The following is a 22,963-nucleotide window of genomic DNA, read 5'->3' on the forward strand; positions in this document are numbered from 1 at the left end:
GTATGACAATCGTAGGTAGCAATTAAAATTTCGATACGAATAACAAATAGTACCAATAACTGCGAATAATAAGGAGAATCATTACTAGATTATCAACAAATTATCAATATATTTTCAATACTATTGTACTTAAACAATAACTATTTAATTATATATATATATTTAATTTTATTAACTACTTATGCTTAACTTATATTATATAATAGACATATATTTAAGTATTATAAATGGATATATCTTGCTCCAGGAACAGGAGATTGTATGATAAATAGTGTGAAATTTCAGCATAATAGACGAACACATAAATGAGGAAAAGAAGTGGAAATTTACGACAGAGATACGTATAGTAATCATCAGAAGCATGAAAGAGAAACGTTTGCGCGAAGAGATAAGAAGAAAAAGTCCGCCATACACCTAAATGGCGCGTGGCAAGGTGTCACCACCATGGAATCAGGAAGGAGAGAAATAGAGATAAGAGAAGGTGGAAAAACGGTGAATAACATCTAGTGATAGATTTGATACAATATTTTTCTACAAATATCAAATAAATTTACTTTCGCTTCTTTATCTTTACAACATGCAATATATAAATTCAACTAATTATTGTTAAATATTTTTAATGAGAATTTTAATATCTTAATTAGTAACAAGAATAGTAAATAATTTCTCGTTTGAATAAGCTACGAATGAAATAATTCTTTAACCATTCCTAAAGTTAATTGTCTGAAACAGTAACATTACAATTATTTTCAAAATATAGAAAATATGTTAAATAACATACGTATAAAAACATTCAACAAAAATTATTGATCGTACACGTATAAGGTATTATAAAACATTACCGTAGGACTGAAACTGAGATACTAGTATCGTACCATTCTATTCGTATCTGTAACGGCTATATTTAACAATAATCGAACGATTCTTCATCCTACAGTAAATACCTTAAAACCGTTCTGGCGCTGAACGTTAACACGTTACTATTTACAGATAATATTTGCAAAGAATCGATGTTTTCCTTTCAGATACCGATAATGCGCGCGTGGGTGTACTACGAAGCACGTGTTTCTTATTCCCGATGCATCCACTAGGAGGGACAGCCTGACGAAGCGCCAGTTGCACAGCTTGCGCGTACTGCGTGTGGGATTTACTAATTTCTGGAAGGACTGGAATGGCACGAGACCTCTATCAGGGATCCTGTCACGAATGTCTGATGGCATCTCTTGTGTACGGTAGCTGTTGTTTGTGCACACCACGGACCGGTAATGTCATACCTATGAAAAGACCTTGGGACTGTTTCGATTTCACCAGGCCAACCAGGATTACCTGATTGAAACGCAAGGTCGCCTTTCGGTTTTAGAATATAGAATGCAGATTTTTTAAACACAACTTTACACTCGATATCAAGCAATACGAACGTTCATGGTTTTGAGGATCATTGCAGTTCAATGATTTATTAAAATATCTTACGATGTGGAGAGGGTAATTTTTTTTTGTTAGTCACCTTACTTTTTTCCATGTATTTTATTTTCACTATATTTTTAAATTGTTAGAACATTGTCAAAATACAGTGACTAAAAAAGATGTTGGAACGCCATTATATTTATTATATCATTGATACACTATTTAGTTAGGTCTAATTATATTAAATTTCGTATTATATATTTGGTGGTACTTTCATATAACTACAAAATTTTTATATTATCAAGATAAAATGTAGAACTTCATTGGAAAATAAAGGTTGTGCCATTATATTATTTTATTATATATTATTATTCTGTTATATATTATTCTTTAATATAATACGTAGATGTAAATTCTGGGTTTTAATAGTGTATATATAAATTATTAATCTCTAATCGTACATAAGTACTATAAAATTGTGGCATTAAAAATATTAAATTATACTTTCTTACTGTTATCATTTTTCTTGTTTTATTTATATTTAGTATACAATAGAGCAACCGATAATTTGATTAGATATAGATAAAACGCTATTGTCTCTCTTTCACTCTCTCTCTCTCTCTCTCTCTCTCTCTCTCTTCCTCTCTACAGATAAGATATGTAAAAAAAATTCTATTGACAAAGGTAAATGTTTAAGTTTAAGTATACTCTTGTTAACGGTTTTACGAGAAGGACTACAGGCACGAGACTATGAAGATAATTTGCATAAACTATTTGTAGCCAGAGGCAGTGATTCGTATCGGTCTTTTTGATACAGAAATTATATGCAATCTGAGGCAATCATCAGCATGAATATTAAAAGAATACAGATAGCATTACTTGATTGTTATTGAAGCGCTGAAAGGTATTTAGTAACTAAATATTTCCATGAATACTTATCATTATTTAACGCTTCAATTTTCCATAAATACGTCATTGACAGTTTTAGCAGGGGATCAAAGCTTCTATACTTATATTATATTAAATTCGCTATTGATTTATTTTTAGGACAACAAAGTTATGCTTTTGTATTTAACTCTATAGGTTTGGAAGTATAATAAAAGTTTTGACATAAGAATTACAGTAAGTCTCTATTTTAATATCGAATAATATGCAGATACTTGTATATGTACATATATAAAGCTGAAGTATTCTCATGTTTCACTCAGTTACTTATGATCTTAGTGAAATTTAAATTCTAATCATGAATACCATATTAATTCTATATTAAATAATATACTTATATCACATAATTGTTTTCTGAATATTAATAATCTATGTTAAATGATAGGTTTTGTCAAATAAAATACTTGAAAATATAAAATTATTACCTAAAATAATTTACAAACTACGTATCACATATTAATGTGAAACATCGGTGAAAGGTATGTATTATTATATTCGATAAGTTAGGTACAGCTTACGAAACTGAATAGACAATTTTGATTCATGGATCAAGGATTCATGGACTTAAGGATCTGTACTTTTTCATACTTGTTTGTCTAATATATTTTTTCGTCACTTAATTAATTCAATTTTTATGTTAAATAATTCGTAACTTATCGCTTATACATTACGAAATTATTTACATTTTATTTCGCAGGTAATTATTTCGTATAAGAAGAATTTACGTCAATTTTTAGCCGAAGAATACTGCAATTAAATACTAAAAGAATCTTTCCAATGGGATGGGTATGGCATTGAGTATGCACGTCTGCATGTCAATAAAATTCGCAGCTATCTAAAAATCAGCTTGGTGCGTGTACGCTTATTTTTTTCTTATTTCGTTCCTTTTCGGTCGGTATTCCTATAACCTTCAATCTGATTTAAAGATGTGCCTGCTACTTGTTTCTACATGCATCCTACAGTTTCCTTCATTTCGTTTTAGATAGTCGTATTTCTCCCTATGTTTTTTTTATTTTTTACACCAAGGTATATGCGTAGCTGCAGCTCTTGAAGCTATAGTATGAACAATAGCTTAAAGTGGTTAGATATATAGAAATTTTGGAGGTTAAGGAATATAAATATATTATACAACGTATTAAAATGATCGTATTCTAGTACAAGTCATTTATTTGTGTTCGATATTAAATATTGCAAAATTATAAAACGATTCAATAAAAGCTATCTGTCACTTTTTTTATAGTAAAATTTTACAATTGTACAGTAAATAAATATAAAATATCTCATTGCGTCGTATTTAGTAAGCTGGTATCGAAATGCTTCAATGAAACACATATTTATTTACATTTTGATACTCTATTTTGCATGTGAATATCTAAAATCCATATTGAATATAGATGCTTTAGAGAATAACATTTGTAAATAATTCTCATTAACAGCTTACAGCTTACAGTAGTTACAATAATGGATTCGAGATATTTGAAAAATTCGAAAAATCTTTCTCATGGAAAATATCAAATGTTCGAATTCTTAATTTCAATTCTTAATTTCATCCTAACACCAGAACATTAAAATTTTGTGAAACAGGAATTAAAAGAATGAAACAGATCTTTATCTCAATCGTTAAAACTCTTAAATGCTTAACAGATTCGTGCACTTTCTTGTTTCCTTCGAATCTAATGGTGGAGCGTTGTCGAAGAATTCAAACCAACTCCATTCTTCTGCTACACAAGGAAGAACGCGTAATAACCTCAATTCAAAGTTACGAACAGACGTGATGAAATCTTTTAGCGGCTTCCACCTAGTTTTCTACTGAAAAGTCTTCCGATTCGACAACGACGGAGTGTGTACTCTATTTTACGAGATAGCTTTAACAGATAGCTGCGTTTCCTGCGACCGCGAGAAATGAAAGGAGATGCGCTTACGGCTGAACAAACCGCCGAAAAGAGAGGTCAGAGGGAAACGCTGGAAACGGGGAAAGAAGAGAGGACGAGGTACTCAAGCAGATAAGAAAAGGAAAGAGAAGGATATGAGGGGAAGCTAACAACGAGCCGATTCAACGACGAAGCGCTGGCTCTTACACCTTCTTCTCTGTCCCTTCGTTCAGACTACCACGACCCCACTCGTTCCTGGTCCTCGCACTTTTTTTTTCTTCTGTGAACAAACATTGCGCGGTATCTACACCCGCACGACTAGAGGCGGCAAGTTGCGTGAAATGAGCGCGATAGCACGTGCCTTCATGCTTGCGTTGCACTTTAGTATTACCGTCTTCGTCAATGTCATATAAAGATATTCTGAACATATCGTTGTGAATTCTAGAAAATTCATGTACAACTACTTAATTTAATGTAATGTTAGGCAACGATGTTGAAAATATAGTCATTTATTGTATATAATACGGTACAATTAATTTTATTCGAAGGTTATAATACGTACAGGGTGCAAAAAAAAGTAAGTGTAAAACCATTATAGCGTGATTCTACACCTTCGGATCGGCGGGGATCCGTAAAAACAGTAGCCACAAAATTGACCTTGACCTTGATATTCGAGGTCAAATTTCTTTATTGCATCGTATCTTACTCATCATGAGAATCGAAAGTCTCGAAGGAGCTATAGGTCGTAACGATATCGTACTCTTGCGAAAAAATGTTAATGTTTGCAGTAAACATCTTGTAACTTCTTGGGGATACAGGGAGATGAAATAACGATCAAATAACAAACTTATATTAAAGTAACAAGTAACACGAAATAATACTTTTATATGCATTGTATGGCTGCAAAGAAAGAAGATAATATATTGACGATATGAATTTCTTTACAAGTGGAGGTGTAGAGGAAATCTGCATTCTATCTTTTTGTGTAATCAAAACACTCCCGTTCTTATCAGTTTCATTAGAAAATATTTAAGTATTAGGCTAAAGTTGATATAAACAACTAATGTGTTAACAAATATTGTTAACTAATTGGCACCTCTTAATATTAATATAGGTTCCTTATTCAGTTTGTACAATTATGATATTATTAGTATAAAATTTTTGTTTAAGATCAAGCAGATATGTTCCTTATTTACATATAAAGCAGGAAAAATTCAACGTGGAATACCGCTTTAGAAAGTAAAATTGACGAAGATGAAAATATGAAAGACTTTCCACACTCTCAAGAAAATATCGCAATCCCTAACCATGTTACAACCATAAATATTGTTTTCTTTATTATATACTTAAAATAATGAGGATATTTGAAAAAACAGAGTTGGTTGGAATATAATGAAGCAATAATAGTAATTTTCGGAAATGAAGTAATGATTACAAAGTTTTTGTAGTACATAACAATTTTGACAGTACTTATTACAATAAAAGACACAGAAATGGCAAAGTATTATGGTTTCGGAAGTCGATACTATATTTGGGTATATAGACGCGAATAAACGTACAATCAAATTATTATCGATTTACGAGGCACGCGATGAGCCGAACGAAGAAAAACAACTGCACAAGATCGACTTAACCTTCGCGTTACAATGCTCGTGCGATCAGTTTCTCGTGCAAACTGATATTTATGGTACCCTCATGGTGTCGGCTTGTACATTACGGTGCAGAGTGCGTGAGCGCAAACCATAATCCGTCCGGCATGGTTTCGGTTTGGTACGTGAGAAGTAATTGAAGGGTGTCGGTACTTTTGCGCGAGTCAGCCATGTTAACGATTCTCCAGCCAAATATTAAAGATCGTTCCCGCTTTTCTCGAGACGAGAAATTGAAGTTCCTTTTCGACGCCCTTGACACATCGTCTCGTTTGCACGTCAGGAGACGAATGCCTGGAGTAAGTAATTGCAAATAGTGTAAAACCGTTCCGTTACTCTTTCACCTCTTTTGCCTTCGTTTTATTATCTCTTCGACATTTTTTTATTACACATAAGTGAAATGTTACTGGCACTCGTAACGAAAAAGTGGAATATACTGAAAGCCGAGACGAACACGTGCCTAACGACGTAACACCATAAGTACTTGATAGCTTTCACAGTTTAACGCTTCAACTAAGAGCGACTTTAAACCAATGTTCAGCAACGAAAGAGAAAATTTTACGTGGATCATCGATGAAACTATGTCATGTGCAAATATGTCAAACGTAATTTGAAATCTATTCGCTACGGGTAAAAAATTGTATAGAAGAGATGGTGTATGTTACATTTAATATTGTTTGAACAAAAGCTTCCAAGTTACGGATCCACGATTTTTGTCTGTATGCCTTTTTCTTCGTGCATTTTTTGCTGTACAACAGCTCGTCACGTCCGAACGATTTCAACAGCGATCTCGGATTCCGAATGTGCAGGGGGTAATGCCAGAATCCTTGCAGACGATAATTTTATGGTCTAATGACTGTACGATACCTGCCATCGCACACATTGATTCGATTTTTACTGAAAACACAACAAGCAAACCTAGATCCGGAAACTGCTTTCTTTGTACTTATCATTTGCTATATTTCTTGCACTAAAAGAGATAGCTTAAAATTCGAATGATGAAAGATTGTTATTAAAGCTTAATTTTTTTTATATATACATGCGCACAAACCTATTTCTCTTAAATTCTGTTTAAATTGAACTATTTTAAAACCGAAGAAATATTTTACTTATAATACAAACAGCAAAAGATATACCACACGTGGCTACGCTTTTAATTTTATTATTTAATTTTTGCTTTATTAAATGCAGGTCTTTAATTACGCGAATAAGGGAAAGGTAACATACCAATGCATATTTTTATTTATGCTGCATGCAACCTAAATTCATTCAAACATTCCAAAACTATACACTAACATTCAGCAGCCGCATTTTTTTATGAAACTGTTATTTTTGTGAAAACGTGAAACATAACGTGTTATAAATTTTCATTACATTCGTAATCTTAATGAATCAAAGCTCAATTTCTCTCGTTTCATTTTGAACTTTGGATTTTCTCTTATATCGAAATTTGTTGGTAGCCTAGATGTCATTTTAGTAGACATATTATCGCTTCATGTTCCGTTTCCACAACATTCACCTGATTTTCATAATATGTTAAATATTCCGATCCAAATGGTGGATATCAAAATTATTACCGACAAAGGCACGCGTTTCCTGGTGAAGTCGTGGCTGTGTCCGTGACTCGTGCAAGTACTTAAGTAGCATTCGAGCGGCACGGTCACCTGCCTTCACGCCGGAGTGACTTGTAAATCACTTCACCAAAACTAGGGTACGTGCCGCCACAGCAGACAAAGAAGAACTACGAAAAAAGGGAGGAGGGGGGAAACCGATGCTTAATCGAGACAAAACAATTGTCTTTGTTCGTTGTTAACCCTTCTCACTGATTGATCATTGACTTCAAAAAAGTTAGAATTGATAGTTCTCAATTGATATATATTTTTAGAAGATAACAATAAGATATTGTTATTTTTAAGTAATATTCCATAAATAAGTTACCATCTGACAACGATAAACGATAAGCGAATAATGCAAACTGAAATAGTAGTCACTGCAAGTCTTTTAGAGAGTTTCCATTTTTCATTTATCGAAATTAACCTTTCATTGCCGAGGCATCATATTTGGAACGTAAAACCCGAGGTGGAGTCTACGAGACTTCTGAACTTACAGATAATATATACAGAGTAATAGCAAAGTAGTAGTAGTATATATTTATATATAGATAATTTACACATTTTCCTAGTAGACATAGCTGATCATGTGAAAGATCATTTTGTAAGGTAAATAAGCTATGTAGATCTATTCGCGTGAATGCGTATATCGTAATACTGCAAAGTAAGTTATTACTAAAGTACGTAAAATTAAACAGGCAATTATTTTAAAGCATAAATAACAATATACATAATCACATAATATATTATATAAATACAAATACAGATACATAATTATATAGAATACGTATATTAATATTAGAATAATGTTAATAATATTTTTCAATGACAAATAGATGTGCGCGCATAATTATTGTGAACGTGTATTAAAATACATTATTTTAACAATATATAATTTTGAATATCATTGAACTCTCCGTAGAATCGTGGTATGCAACTTCATTTGACAAAAATAATAAATCATCTTAATTACTTCAACCAAAAATGACGTTTCGAACAAATTACTTTCGTACCTCATTTCACTCTCCACCTTTAGTCTTCTGTCTTGTTCATTGCTTTGCTCCTCCAACGATGATGGAGATAATTAAATTGTCATGTACCGGATGAGCCATTTTATGTATTTACATGTCGTAGTTTCAAGTAATCAGATGTTTATATATGACTATTTGCTGCAAATCTCGGTTCAAGGACAATGAAGAATCGTTTACCGATCGTCCTTGACACTGGTAAACAGAATTATATTTTCGTAAGTATGCATACGAGTCTGGTTCGAGAGGTTGGTTGTACGCATGAGTTTCTTTTGTCGGTGCACGAAGTCGAAGCACGCGTGCTGCACGTGCCTTGTTGCAGACGTGACTCGGTCAGCATTTCGTCTTATATTTAGTTAACCGTCTTATTTTGCCCCCGTCGCACCCTGAAAAACAAAGCGATCGCGCTCTCCTGCTACCTCACGGCTATCCGAGCTTGAAATTGCATTGGTGCACTGCGCAACTCTGACCTAAATATCTCGTTTAATATTTTTTGTGATCGCTCGTCATAATTTTTCTCTACCTTCTGCGATTGTTTCTTCGTTGTTAATTCTTCAGGATACCTTTTGTATCTAGGTTTTAGTAACGATAACCATTAACCTATTAATCAAGTCATATTTTAACCAAATATTTCTACCACCATGAAAGTAAAAGTTAATGAAGACAAATTAATTTCAAATAAATCGATTTTAATTCTTCCAAATGTAAATAAGATATAATATAATTGGAAATTGTAATTCGGCAACAAATGTTTCAAGTATTGTCTAAACCTCTTCAAATATTAATAGAATACTGCTTTAACATATATTTAAAATGTTTTTAGTGAAACGTAATATCTTACAGCCAATATGTTAAAATGGGTTGTTCTAATTTTTTTATGTATAGTTATTATCTACTTCAAAGTTAATAATAACTGTTCATATTTATTATAATGAATTTGGATATTTAAAATATAACTTATAAAGGTTTGTAGTAGAATTGAAAACTCGTTTCGAAAGTTGTATTATCTGAATGTCTTCGTTTATTTAATAAAATGCATATTACGTAGGTTATTACTAGCAATATCATAAATTAATATTTAAGTTCGGTTGTAGTTTCTCACCGTGGTTTGAAAATTTGAAAGCAGTGATTGCAGTACCAACATAAAGATCGGCGATAGATATTTCCTAACGGAATCGTTTTAATTAGGATCAACAAATTATTCGAGGACGAGATCAGAGTAATGGGATTAGAATCTGAACGTAATTTCAAAGGAGGTAAATGATTTCGTACTGTTTATTGACAGATCTACACTGTTTTCATTTGCTTTAATCGGGATTATCCTATACAGCTGTCTCCCTCATGCCCGCCTTAGTTATCTTAAAATTCCTTTAGGCTTATATCCAGAGTATCGGGTTTTGGACTTTTTTCGTACGCTTATACATCGGATGCTTGCCGTATGCCAGGGTGGACCACCAGATGGTCCACGATCGTCTGGTTCGGCGGCTCTGCCATCTGATGCCGAACTTTCGCATTGTTTCTTCAGGCATCGAATCGATCGCGAAATAAATTCTACAAGTACAAAACGTGTCCATGTTCTTTTATCTAACCGTTCGGCATACGATTATTTTCACGAAGAAAGGATATGATCATTGAATGTGCTTCTTCGTGAAATCGTAGCAGTTATTCCACTTAATTCATCATTTGTGAATAATCCGAATAAACGCAGGTGGCGGAAGTGTTATTGCCGTGAAATCGAACTTTAGTTATTTCATGCATGCAGACTGCTTAACATGCAATGACTCATACTATTAACACAAAGTAGTATGTAATAGTAATATAATGCGACAATATACGATATATAATAGATAACGATATACATAAATATCCTTTTTTTTTTCATTATTTTCCTTTATCGAAATCAGTTCATGTGATAACAAGCGACAGGCATCGAAAATTGCATAAATCTTTACATTTATTACTCAAAAAGTGCCAGATCGTCGTGAAAAACCTCGATTTTCATCATTTTTAACCGTTTGTAGTTCATAGCAACGAGTTAATCGATTTCGATGAAATTTTCAGTCTGTAGATATGTAACTGGCACAAATCTTTAAAATATGTTGTTTAAATTTTCATTATAGGCCCAGATGTAGAGGTTATGAAAAGCGATCTTTTCTTTTTCCTTTTCGCAATTTCCAGCAATTGTAATCAATCAAAACCTTTTTTATACGTCTAGTAAACTAAGTCTTCTAATTTTTTAAACAATACTCAGGTCACCTGTTTTAATCTTAAAAACGTTATTCTGCTTTAAAGGGTGTCTGAATATTAATGTGAGTAACTGTATATGCTTAAATTACTTGATTATGTAAGTACGTAATAGCAAATATGTAATGTAAATGAAAGTTAACAATTTTCGAAATTAGAAAATAATGGGTCTTAAATAAATTCCTTGACAATAATGAAATACATTTACAACAACAACAGTAATGGAATTTTTAATTAAAATTCATTTACAGGGATATGCTTCGTGTTAACAATATGTAGTACATAATGTAACATTTTGCTGCATGACATATAATATCTGAGTTCTACATTGTGCTCGCGTTTTACAAGATTAATAATCATATAAATCTTTACTTTGTTCGTATGGAAAATGAATGTTTAAAAAATGAACAATAACTGAGAGATAACTAAATACACGAGTATCGTTGTCTGTCTTTATATAGTAGTCATACTGTAGTCATATTTTCCTGTTAACCTCGATCATGAAAGGTTGAATAAGTCACATGTAATAATTAAATTCGTTCATAAAGGAAAAGTGGCAGTATATCTACGTTGAATTTGGAGGTCAAACCGCAGTGGAAAAAATATCTCGATGAATCGTTCGAAGGTGTGCTAATTTCGTGGTGGTACGTCACAATAGGTGAACGCGTTTCGCCGGTTTGCGCCTAGCCGAGCTTCCGACCGCAACTGTGTTAGCTATCATTAAAACTATCCAAAATGAGGAGTGAGTATCTATTAAAATTAGAAGACAGCCAATCGCTATCGTCGGGATAGATAATAATAGCTGCGTAGTATACAGGTTACGCCATAAAATCTGCTATGAACCGCAACGGTTTTACTCTCGTGCCAAGCTAGCCTTTTTCGACACTGTTTTTTCCCTTTGTAGCGTGCCTTTCGTCTCTTCTTCGCGCCAGAAAGATCGTAAACGGCATAAATGTTACCCAATAGGTACTTACCTCGCTCGTCTTCTTTTTCCTTTCGTTCGTACCAGTATTCGCCTCAGAGCACCTTTCACATGCAGCACCTTCGCTGCTAAAAACATCGCTGGCTCTTCGTCTCTGGTGACCACCTATTATTCTTTGCTCTCACCAGCCAATAGGCAATGCATTTCGCATTTCTTCACACGTGTAGGTATCTTGATGACATGTGGCTGGCGGTCAGGCGCTGTTTATAGTCTTGTCTTTCCTACCCTTTATAGATACCTACGCTTCTCCTAGGTAACATCGCGAGCATGAGTGTAAGGACAACGAACTTAATGTTTTCTTTTTGCTTTGCTTGTTCTCTTCTGTGCTTTCTCTATGGTATCACCTTTCTGTTACGATTATCTTTCAGTTTGTTTTCATAATATTATGTACTGTGCTGTAATATAATTAATTAAATAGTATTAGTATTGCAATTTATCTGGGTACCATTATACTGCTGTAGTATTCATTATACATATTAAATCATTGCAAATCGAATGATCGAATTCTTAATAAAACTTTTCATTTATGGCTTTCTTGGAATTGATATTAATTACATTACATATATTTCAACAGATTCAATACATTTTGACCATTGTAGATCAAAGTTACGATTATTACAATTAAAATCATTACCGATCATTTTTTCTTGGAATCTGTATTTCCAACCTAAATTTCTCTTGTTAATGTAACCTTCCAAAAATTTGTAGTAATGTTGCCAGCAAAATTAACTGTATTAGGTCAGTGTTAAAAGTTTTATAAAATTGCATTGAAATTCTTCGAGGATCATTCATGATTCGCTTTATTACATAATCTGCCTCCTTATGATTAGCGAAAAGAATTAACGAAACAATCATCATACTATGCTCGGCATGCTACAAATTTTGAATTGATATCTTGATAAATATTATTTGACAGCATTTTCAGTCAAAATCTGGATTATTTTATATATTTACGAAATTAACAATTTATGTATAGCAACCTAATAATATTTAATTAATATTATCAACCCCAGAAGTTAATTTAAATTTTATATTTAAATACATTTATATTTAAATTTTTTGAGGTATAAGTTATAAGCATTAACATTAAATGTGTTGATTCATGGTATTTGTTTAATTTTTTTCTGGGCTGTTTTAATTATATTAAATGGTTATTAAGAAAGATTGAAACTTACTTACATAGTAACCTCATACGTAAGAAATTTTTTATTTCGCAGTCCTTATCATTAACGTTTGCATAGCTAATGAGGATAAGAATTCCACTTTGGAGGTAGCAATTACATGAACGTGTAATTTAGGCCTACAAGTACGAGATGATGGAAAAGGGCGGTTTTAGAGTAGAGTTACTTCGACGGTCACTGAAATTTCTTATATATACATCTATACAGTGTCATGAAATGTATATAATCAGCAGATTCTTGAAGGCAGATAAAATCAGAATACGACATCAATCGTTGTAGAAAAAAAAAGAGGAAAATGCCATGTAATATAAAAATAAAATTGAGTTCGTCGTTCGTAATTCGTAAGATAAATTAATATATTAATTGTGAGAGCAGAAGATATCGCTAATTTTCTTGAATATCTTAAATATTCTTAAAAATTCAGAAGATGAATGATTAGTACACTAATTTTGAGAGTGGAAGATAATACCACTTCTCCATTCCATTTACAAAATTGTTTTAAAAATTCGTATTCTTTTAGAAATTTCTTTAGAATTCAAACCGTGGATCTGTTGGGTTCCGTTTATACATAATTCTGTTAATATTTTATCTAACTACTTATTTTCCATCGTAATACTTGATGGTAATTTAAACGTCCTTTGTTCAACTAAAAAGTAATTTATTTTAATTAATAATAGATATAATTGATCTCTTCCCCCCTTTTTACTCTCAGGAAATCGTAGGATCTCGTTCGTGAATTCTTGGCTATGGGAGAACCACGAATGTTACACGTGGAAACCGTTACGTTCCTTTGCGAGAAAGCACCATATGGCGTAGGCGATGTCGCTGTGAATCGATGCCGTTGTTGTTGTTATTGCCAGGTTCTCTGAGAGTCGGTAATTACGCGACGCGGTTCCATGCAAACGCGATTTAAGGGAGTTTTTTCTCATTGAAAGGGTACCTACATTAGTGGACAACGATCGAGGGTAGGCTTTTATGCGTGCCAGATTGTGCCACGCAACCCAAAATGCGTGGGAATAAAATACCTCGTTACGATATCATTACATCGTTTACTATTTTATACGTTAGGAACAAGAAAACAGGGGCGTTTACCATGTGCATTCCAAATGTGAATCACCGAATGCATAATGATCAGCGACACGAAAACACGATAACGATATATTCCTGGAATTATCTGCATGAATTTTTAACAGTTTTGTAACTATGTCTCAATTCATCGTGCTTGATCTTTGTTTCAGAGAAAAACTATTAAGGTAAAACATAATATAGAAATATAAGTATTAACATATTTTTACTAGTTCTATAATAAAAGACGAAAACACAATTACTTTTCTCGCGTACCAATATATCGATATAAATATAAATTATATAAATGTATACATCTATACACAGGAGTCAAAAAGATTTATATAGATTTCCCAGTTCGATTCGTCTAAACTTTGCGAATATGTTTTATAAATATAAATAAAAAGAAATGTTACATAGACATACACACAGCTTGCTTTCAATATAAGTAATCGCTTCATTTTTAATGTACAGGATAATTAATATCTCATTTCAAGATGTTGACTATTTCTGTCGACAAGTAGTTCTTGTTAAGTTTCTGACAGCGGTAAAGCATGATACATATTTATTATTCTACGAAACTCGTTCCGGTTTTCTTCTATCTCAATAGATGAACTATTTCATTGTATCAGTTAATTATTCATTTCAATTTTGTTTCACGTAACTGACTCTTGTACTTTCAGACACAAGTATAGATGAAGTATAGTAGCGTGAAATGAAATGATCTTAGTGAAAATATATTACACTTTCTATTATAATTCTTTAATAAAATTTCAAACCATCTATATTTATATATAACATCTTTTTCTTTATTTACATTCCTAGAAGATACTAACAAAGTTTTACCGGAGATGACTGACAAACATCCTGCATATTAAGATTATTTATACAATAACCATAATATCAAAACAAATTATTCCTATAATACAAATTGTTGCAGTGTTATTGTATCTACATCATTGATAAAAGGATTGACTGGAAGAAAATATTTCTACGAGAATTATCTGGAAATTAACACGCAAGAATAAAGTACGAAAGGTAGCGGATCTGGTGAAAAAGGCAGACAGAATACGGAATTATACTGTTTTGACGTGTACACAGTTGGTGGTAGCGCGTTCTTCATGTACAATCGGGAAAACCTGGCATCTGTTACTCTTCGTCTCTTTTTCCCCTTAGCGAGAAGCCTTTCTCCTCGTGAATCGAGATCCTCGTAACTCACGGCAGACAGTTTTCGAAAGGATATCTGCGGGTACGAGTGGTTGAGGAGAGACAGGCGGGGGACAGAGGAAAGGTCGAGGAAGGGGTGGTCGCGTGCCCGCATCATCTGCACCATGCAAAAATCTCTGGAAAACTCGAAAAAAATCCCGAACTAGCTGTGCAGCTGCCCGATCATCTAAATGTCTTATTCAAATAACTCTGCATCGGCAGGCTGTGTGTACCAAAGAAAGGGATGATTCCACATTTCCAGAGGCTGTTTTCCTGTGGTTCAGAACGAATTGAGAAAAGGGTTGAAGGCTCGAATGGAAGCATTATTGACGATTATGCGTTATCTGTATTCGAGAAAAGGGTCGTAGGTGTGGAAACAAATTCACGTATGGATGCTGACATCTGCCTCGATCGTTACTTTGAATTTTTTCTTTGAAAGTAGCAATTGTGGTAGTCAACGTTCTTTCTCTTCATACTACTAGCCTGTATGCACGTAGACGCGTATCAAGCCGTTTATGGACGTATTGAACGTTAAATTCAGCGGTTTCATTCGACGCTGGTTCGTTCTTTTTGCCCTGTACCATATCTGTCTGGTCACGGATCTGCACAAACCTTGATGAATTCTTTACGAATGGACGAACTGAATGTATCAAACGCATATATCATTTAAGTAGCTATTATGGTACGACTGAGACAGTTTGAAGTATTCGTCATTGTGTTACTCGAGACGTGACAGTCGTTAGCTGTGTTTATGTATCCTTCCATATGAAGTGACTCCTCTTGGTGTTTATACAGAAGCGTCTTGAATACCTTTTGCTTTTACAAAGCATTTGTTATAAAAAGTATGACTGGGGTTAATAAATAATGTTTCAATCGCCGCGTTATTTCATTAATATCTTTGCCATCTTTTAGTTAGTATTTTAGCTAATATTAAACATTTTTTGAACATAAAGATGCCTACATAAGATTGCAAATTAACCCTTAAAAATTTATATGTGCGATATTTCTTTTCTTATTATACATCTGTATAGTATAGCAGTAGTATTTTACTGCGGAGAAGTATAATTACTGCGCTTTAAATGACGTTGATTAACTGAAATTCATGTTTGATTAGTTAACAAATTTATAGCAGAAAAATATCATAGAAACGATACTGAACACATGTATGAGTATGCATAGAACCAGGTAAGCTTGTCAAAGGTATAAGCGCGTGCGGGGGTGGCCAGGTGCGAACTCCCGTATAAGTGATTGTCAGGAAAGCGAGGGTGGGTAGAAAAAAATATGTTCTGGCATACGGTTGGACGTTAGCATAACTGTGGTCAGTGATAAAAACAGATCAAACAAACTAAATTGATACTAGTTTCCCGATAATCAAGAACTTACTATAGTTGGATCGATGCGACGTTTGGCTATTTCCGTCCTGTAACGTGCCAAATCTGCTTTTATATGAATTTTGAAATCTGTTGTTACATGAAATCTACTATTATACGAAGATTTTTACTGTAAAATTTGATTTATCATACTAAAGTATCGGGTATTATTCATTCATGAAGGTAAGCAAATTTTTATGTTTAAACCTAATCTATATTTAATCTATATTTTTATCTATGTTTAAATTTATAAGGAATATGTTTATTATTAAATAAATCTTTTTATCCAAAAAACATACTCTTTTAATATTCTCTTCCTAAAACTACATTCCTTAATATAATGATATAGAAACGATGTAAATGTAATTAAAATACAAGTCGTCTAAACAATTTTTTATTAACTGCAATAAAAATAGTTTAATTTTCTAAAGGTAAAACGGCAGCCAAATAAAAATGAAATTACTAGTTTTATTATTAATAACAAAATTGTGTTATATAGAAAAGTTAAAATGAGTCTCGATGTGTTTTGTGTACATCTTAAATATTTAATTACTAACAATGAGTTAAAATGTGTATTATACATATTTCGATCATTTACAGTCAAAACAGGCAAAATCCCTTACAGTTTCGTTCCGAGGGCGGAAACAAGACTATCGTCGACGATCAAAGGGTGCTGAAAATGATTACGGGGGTGTACGTATCGACATTATCTTGGAAGGGGTAGTTGAGCGGCTGGTCGATGGTCGGTTATCGACCAGGGACGAGGATAAATACTCGCATATCGTGGGATAGGCAACCACCTGCAGGGGGGCAGGTGATGTTAGACGTAATCAGAACAGGGCGCCAATCTGCGTCACCCTATTTTCGTCCTCGACATTTGTTTCATTTATGTATCGCAATGTGCGGCACTTAAAAATACGTATATACGATACGTAAATACTATAGCGGCAAACAGACAAAAATCTAAAAATGTGCATGAATTCATATACTATTTGTATTGCGACAGTTTTCTCCTAAAAATTTAGGATTTCATTCATAATTCAAGATTGGTCGGAATAATTGAATATCTTAACAAGTTTCCATGCAACGATGTAAATAAAGCTGCGTGTAGGCGGATTATGAGCGAAGTACGGATATGTTAATCATATCATGGTCGATCAAACAAAAAATTGCTTGAAACAAACTTTTAACAAAGTTGTACAGATGTTTCATCATTGTATTTCTCATCTACGTCTCGCTATGTCACAAGTTGATAGTATAAGAAAGGGGAAAATTCACGAGAGCAGTAGACTAACGCTAGACGTCGCTAGACCGGTCTTCGATAAAAAGTAGCGAAAACTTGAACAGCACGGACATTGCATGCTTCAGCAGTTGTTGGATGTCACGTTCACTGGGTTAGTACTGCCGATCGATGCAACCGAGTCTCTTTAGCGCTGTTCCTTCTTCCTTTTCCCTCTCGCACCATTTCTTCATTTTGATCATGCGGGTCCGCTGTCCGCGATAGCTATACATACAGGTCGTACCCACTGGCCTACACCAGCGCACTGGCCTGGCAACCTGCTTCTCTCGGCTCTTCCTTTCTTTCTTCTTCCTCCTGGTCAGCTATAAACGCAGGTTGTATCTGTTGCGGCGGCGCATCCTTCGATCTACCCGAGATCATTGTCCTTTAATCTTTTGATCCTTTGATCCCTGTGGCCTATCATCCGAGTTTGAAATGACGACGAACAAGCGAAGCTAACGAAGAACTGGCACGTGCTTCAGCCTTCCCTACTTTGCATCAAATTCTTTACAGGAGAAACAATGGAACAATCTGCTAAAACTTGAGCAGTGTCTAACAGAACATAAGACGTTACTATCGTACTATCGAGTATTTATTTTTTCGATTCTTAGAGTTTCTGAAATATAGAAAATTTTGTAAAAATATTTTTAACATTCAACAATTTTCTTTTACATTCAATATATTGTAGTATACTGTATACATAATATGTATATGTGAAGTTTAAATTTAATTGTTATTGTACATATTGAAGAAAAGTTATACTACATACATACTTTAGGAAAAGTTGTTCTCTTATTTTCTAGATTACACTAATTTTATACGTAAAATATATGTGATTTCACTTATATTTTACTCGATGATATTATTATATATCCACGCATATTTTTATTTTCGCTATATATACACGTTTGCTGGTATTTCATTTAATACGTTAAATATAATATATATATATATATATATATATATATATATATATATATATATGTAATAATGTAATTACTAATGTAAATACTTAATAATGTAATTAATGTAATATATATATGTAATAATGAAATAGTATAGAACATCCTAACGGTTATGAAATAATCTAAACTACAAGTTTAGTTTCCAGTTATTTAGTTATTCATTAATCATCCAATGTAATTGTAACATCGGAGAGTATTAAAAATACAATTGATATATATATTACTTTCTTATCGTTATCATTCGAAATGTTAATATTACAAATTATACACGAGAGCTCATTGAGATTATTAATTTCAACAGCATACATGCGCAATATATATACGAGCATCCATTATACATACGTATCTGAAATTACGACAAATCGAAAAATGACGCCCGGTAATATTTCAACCGAGACGACAATTTACTCCAGTTTGCTGTCATTCTCGGTTAAGATGAAAAGTGAAAGACAAAATTAAAATAACGACATACATTGGTAACCTTCGAATCTGTTTCGGGTCCGCGGATCTTTCTTTCGGCCGTTATCGACGGTTTCAAGGAAGCCGGCGAGACGATACACGGGGGGAGACTAGTTAATGATGCGGCTACTTTATGCGACAGGTACGCGTGAGTCTTCTCTTTCTTGGCCGATGGTTTTTCGTAGTGAGTAGATGTGGGCATAGGGGCAGTCAGTCCAGTCAAGCAGTCAAGCCATCGAAGAAGGCAACCAAAGCCAACCAGTCAGGTTAGGCGCTATGGACGATCGTGTTCGAGCAGCCGAGTGACCCGACACCATGCGCTTACGGCAGGTGCTTGCCTCTTACAGCCTTTCTCGCTGGTGTCGGCTTCTCTCGTATATACCTTTAATGCCGCCTCGGTAAGAGCCAGACCCAAAAGAAGTACCCAGGCATCTGCCTCACTCTCTAGACGGGCGCGCGAGTTTCAGATCGTCGAAGGCTCAACCGAGTGGGAGAGAGGAATCGAGCCACGCGCCAACTATCCCCTCTACTCTTCCTTTTCCTCTTGCACGATGTTTCTTCGTATTTACCGACGCTCTATGTTCTTATGCTGCACTCTACAACACTCTCTTCCTACTTCCAGCCACTTCCTATTAGTTGCATAGGGATCACTCTGATACCGGGTACCTTTGCCGACGTCGCGATCAGAGAATTGCTTAAAAAGATTCTATATACATACATATACGCGCCAGTAAATTTTGGAGGTGTAAAAACGTATTATTGCCATAAACAGATAAAAGCAGTATTTATAATTGATTTTCTGCCCTTGCTCCATAGGCTTTATTGTAGGCTTGACTCATATATGACATACAAACGTATATGCTTCTGAATTGACTCGAAAGTCATAATTATGCAATAATTTTTGTACGATAAGAAGGATTTTACGTATTGCGTGTCACTTACTTTTATGTTTAACTGACTGAGTTACTTTGAAACAGAATTTATTTTAGTTTTTGCACCGTGATATCTGCCGCGTTATAGAGAATACTACTGCAGACCACGAATATTTTGGATTAAACGAAAGTATCTGCATTTTCTATGTAGTATTAGTATAATGTACTATTAAGTACTTTGTCAGTAAATATTCTTTTATTTTCACACTCTTATGTAGTATTCTACTACCTACAACAATTAAAAATTCTTTTTTGTAATATTTTGTAATATTTTGTAAAATTTCCAATATCAGAAAAATCGTCTTCCATCACAACAACGCTTCAGTGTATTATGCGTATTATATAGTAATGACAAAAAGTATTTATACCATAGACTATAGCGAGTATCTATTATAACAATTATATACTTATTGATTAAGTCCGCAAGTGTATCAACTTTTATATGACTACAAAAATTGATTATTTTGAAAATGAAATGTGGAACCTGATGAAATAGGACGCATCATTGAAAAACAAATTTATGTATAAATATGTTTTGTAGCTACTGCATATATTTTTGAGCTTTATGATTCAAGAAAGGTAGTTAAAGGACGGAATTGTGAAAATATATAACATCTTTCGTATTTATTTAAGTTATCTCAAAATTTAAACAATATATCGAATACAAGTTCAATACAAAAGATATGACTGGATATTAGATGGATTATATTTGGATTATGTTATATATAACATATAAATTGACAGAAGTATTATTTATACTTACAATTACAAGAATTAAATTACGTAGAATTATATTGATCATAAATTGTTATAACCTTGCATAAATAGGTGTCTCTCGAAATTTAATATACCGATAATGATTCAAATGCTATTTGAGTATTCTTGAATGTATTGTAAGTACCTATAGATACAAATCTTAATTAACGAGTACATATTACGAGTGCATCGTAAAGCCAAATATTTCATCTATATTAATAACAATCAGTATGCAAGATTTTATCAAATAGAAAATTATGTTTAATTTCAAACCCAATCAACGCTTTCTTATTAACTTGTATGTCTCAGACCTTTTAAAGCGTATTTAGCGATGCGTTTTGTATAAATAGTCAGTCTTATAAAAATATAGTATAAAGTTTTACACTTATCACTCATATTACAAAGATTACATTGCTTATCGTATTAATGTAAATTTTACTTCTTTTGTAACTAAAATTACAACCTAAGCCTCAAATTCTAGTGAAAATTTCACAGTACTATATCTATAAATATTAAAACATTTATGCCGAAATACTAAAAATATTTCTACATAGAAATGTATGTATTTGTATTTACAATAACGAGCATTACAACATAAATACGTTGCTATAGTTATATTATTGTGATTAATATTACTTGAGTATTTAAAAGTTTGTTAATAATTGTTTACTGTAATGTAAAATATATAATATAAGAAAAACATCTATAAAACATTTATAAAATCGTAAAACACCTATAAAAATGTATATCTGCTCTTTTATTTCCGTTTTTACAACGGAAGCATCTCTGACGTTTCCACATATCTCGAGACCCTGCTTCTCTTGCAGCATTTGCTTCATCTGGTTTCAGCGTCTCGTTCCGGGGCGGTGGGCTATGAAACGTTCCGCGACGAAAAGGACGTGAAGTGGCTGGCCACGTCAAAATCGGGGAGAGCTACCGACAAAAAGCTCAGGCACCGAGCACAATACACGCCCACTCTGGCATTATTTTCAATTCCATGCATTCAAGCATTGAACCGCCTCCGGAATCGCTATTCCTGTGCTTGGAATCGGCTTTTATTATAACTATACGCAAATGTGTAAGTACCTGTGTATGTACGTATGCCTTGTGAGCGTGCACATAAAATCTTCCCGTTATTATTCGCATTGATAAATGATCGCTGCCGCGTCATGGCGAACAATACTGCAGAAAAACGTTTGCTCCGCCGACGCTACAATCAGCCGGATATGAGCGACGCCACTCGCCCCCATCCATTTCTGGAAGTCCTTTTAACTTAATTTCTACGGTTTCTCTGTAGATTACGATTTCACTACGATGCTTTGTCTTCTGACGTTCTTTCCTTTCCGCTCATTGAAATCTCTTTCCTGCGCCCGTAGCTACAACAGCCGCGAGATTTCTCACTTTGTTGATAAGTATTTCGCGATATTCTCAAAGATGTAAGAAGTTTAGTGTTTTGTTAGCACAGTTTCTTAAAATATATAATTACTATGAATATTTGAGAGTACACAATTAATTGAATCATAAGGATTGCTTAGTATCATATCGAATATAAAAATGATTTCTGAGCATAAATAAAAATTTTAGTAGTTTCTATTCCTTAAAATTACATTCAAAATATATATAATATCATTATATCATATCCATAATTCTATCACCTCCCTTTAATGTACCGTTGCTATTTGTATAGTATCTTCACGCCTTTGATACTACCGAAATATTGGTAAAAATGGGAAGGACGTATCTAAAAGTAATTTAAAAGATCTCAATAATTTTTTTAAATCCATTAGGTATTCATATTCCCGCCACTTCTCTAGTATTATGTGAAAAGAATCCATAAGGAAAATATTTCTTATACTTTTGTAACCATTATTTCATAATTTGAAATTTTATGTAAATTGATTATCAACATAACGAAGTTTGCATAACACAGAATGTTTTTAAGTATATACGTAGACAGGTAACGTATAGAGATTTTGGATTTTCGAGAATATTAAAATACGTGTATCAGAATCAGTTCGAT

At 33.3% G+C, this 22,963-nt stretch overlaps 1 pseudogene; it reads right to left on the bottom strand.

Annotated features, from left to right (window-relative positions):
- Positions 1 to 9,814: 9,814 nt before the first annotated feature.
- LOC117207246 lies at positions 9,815 to 18,212 on the bottom strand (annotated as a pseudogene).
- Between the last annotated feature and the right edge of the window lie 4,751 nt (positions 18,213 to 22,963).

The sequence above is a fragment of the Bombus bifarius genome, unplaced genomic scaffold, assembly GCF_011952205.1.
Source record: "Bombus bifarius isolate JDL3187 unplaced genomic scaffold, Bbif_JDL3187 scf7180000008026, whole genome shotgun sequence".
Taxonomy (NCBI): Eukaryota; Metazoa; Arthropoda; class Insecta; order Hymenoptera; family Apidae; genus Bombus; species Bombus bifarius.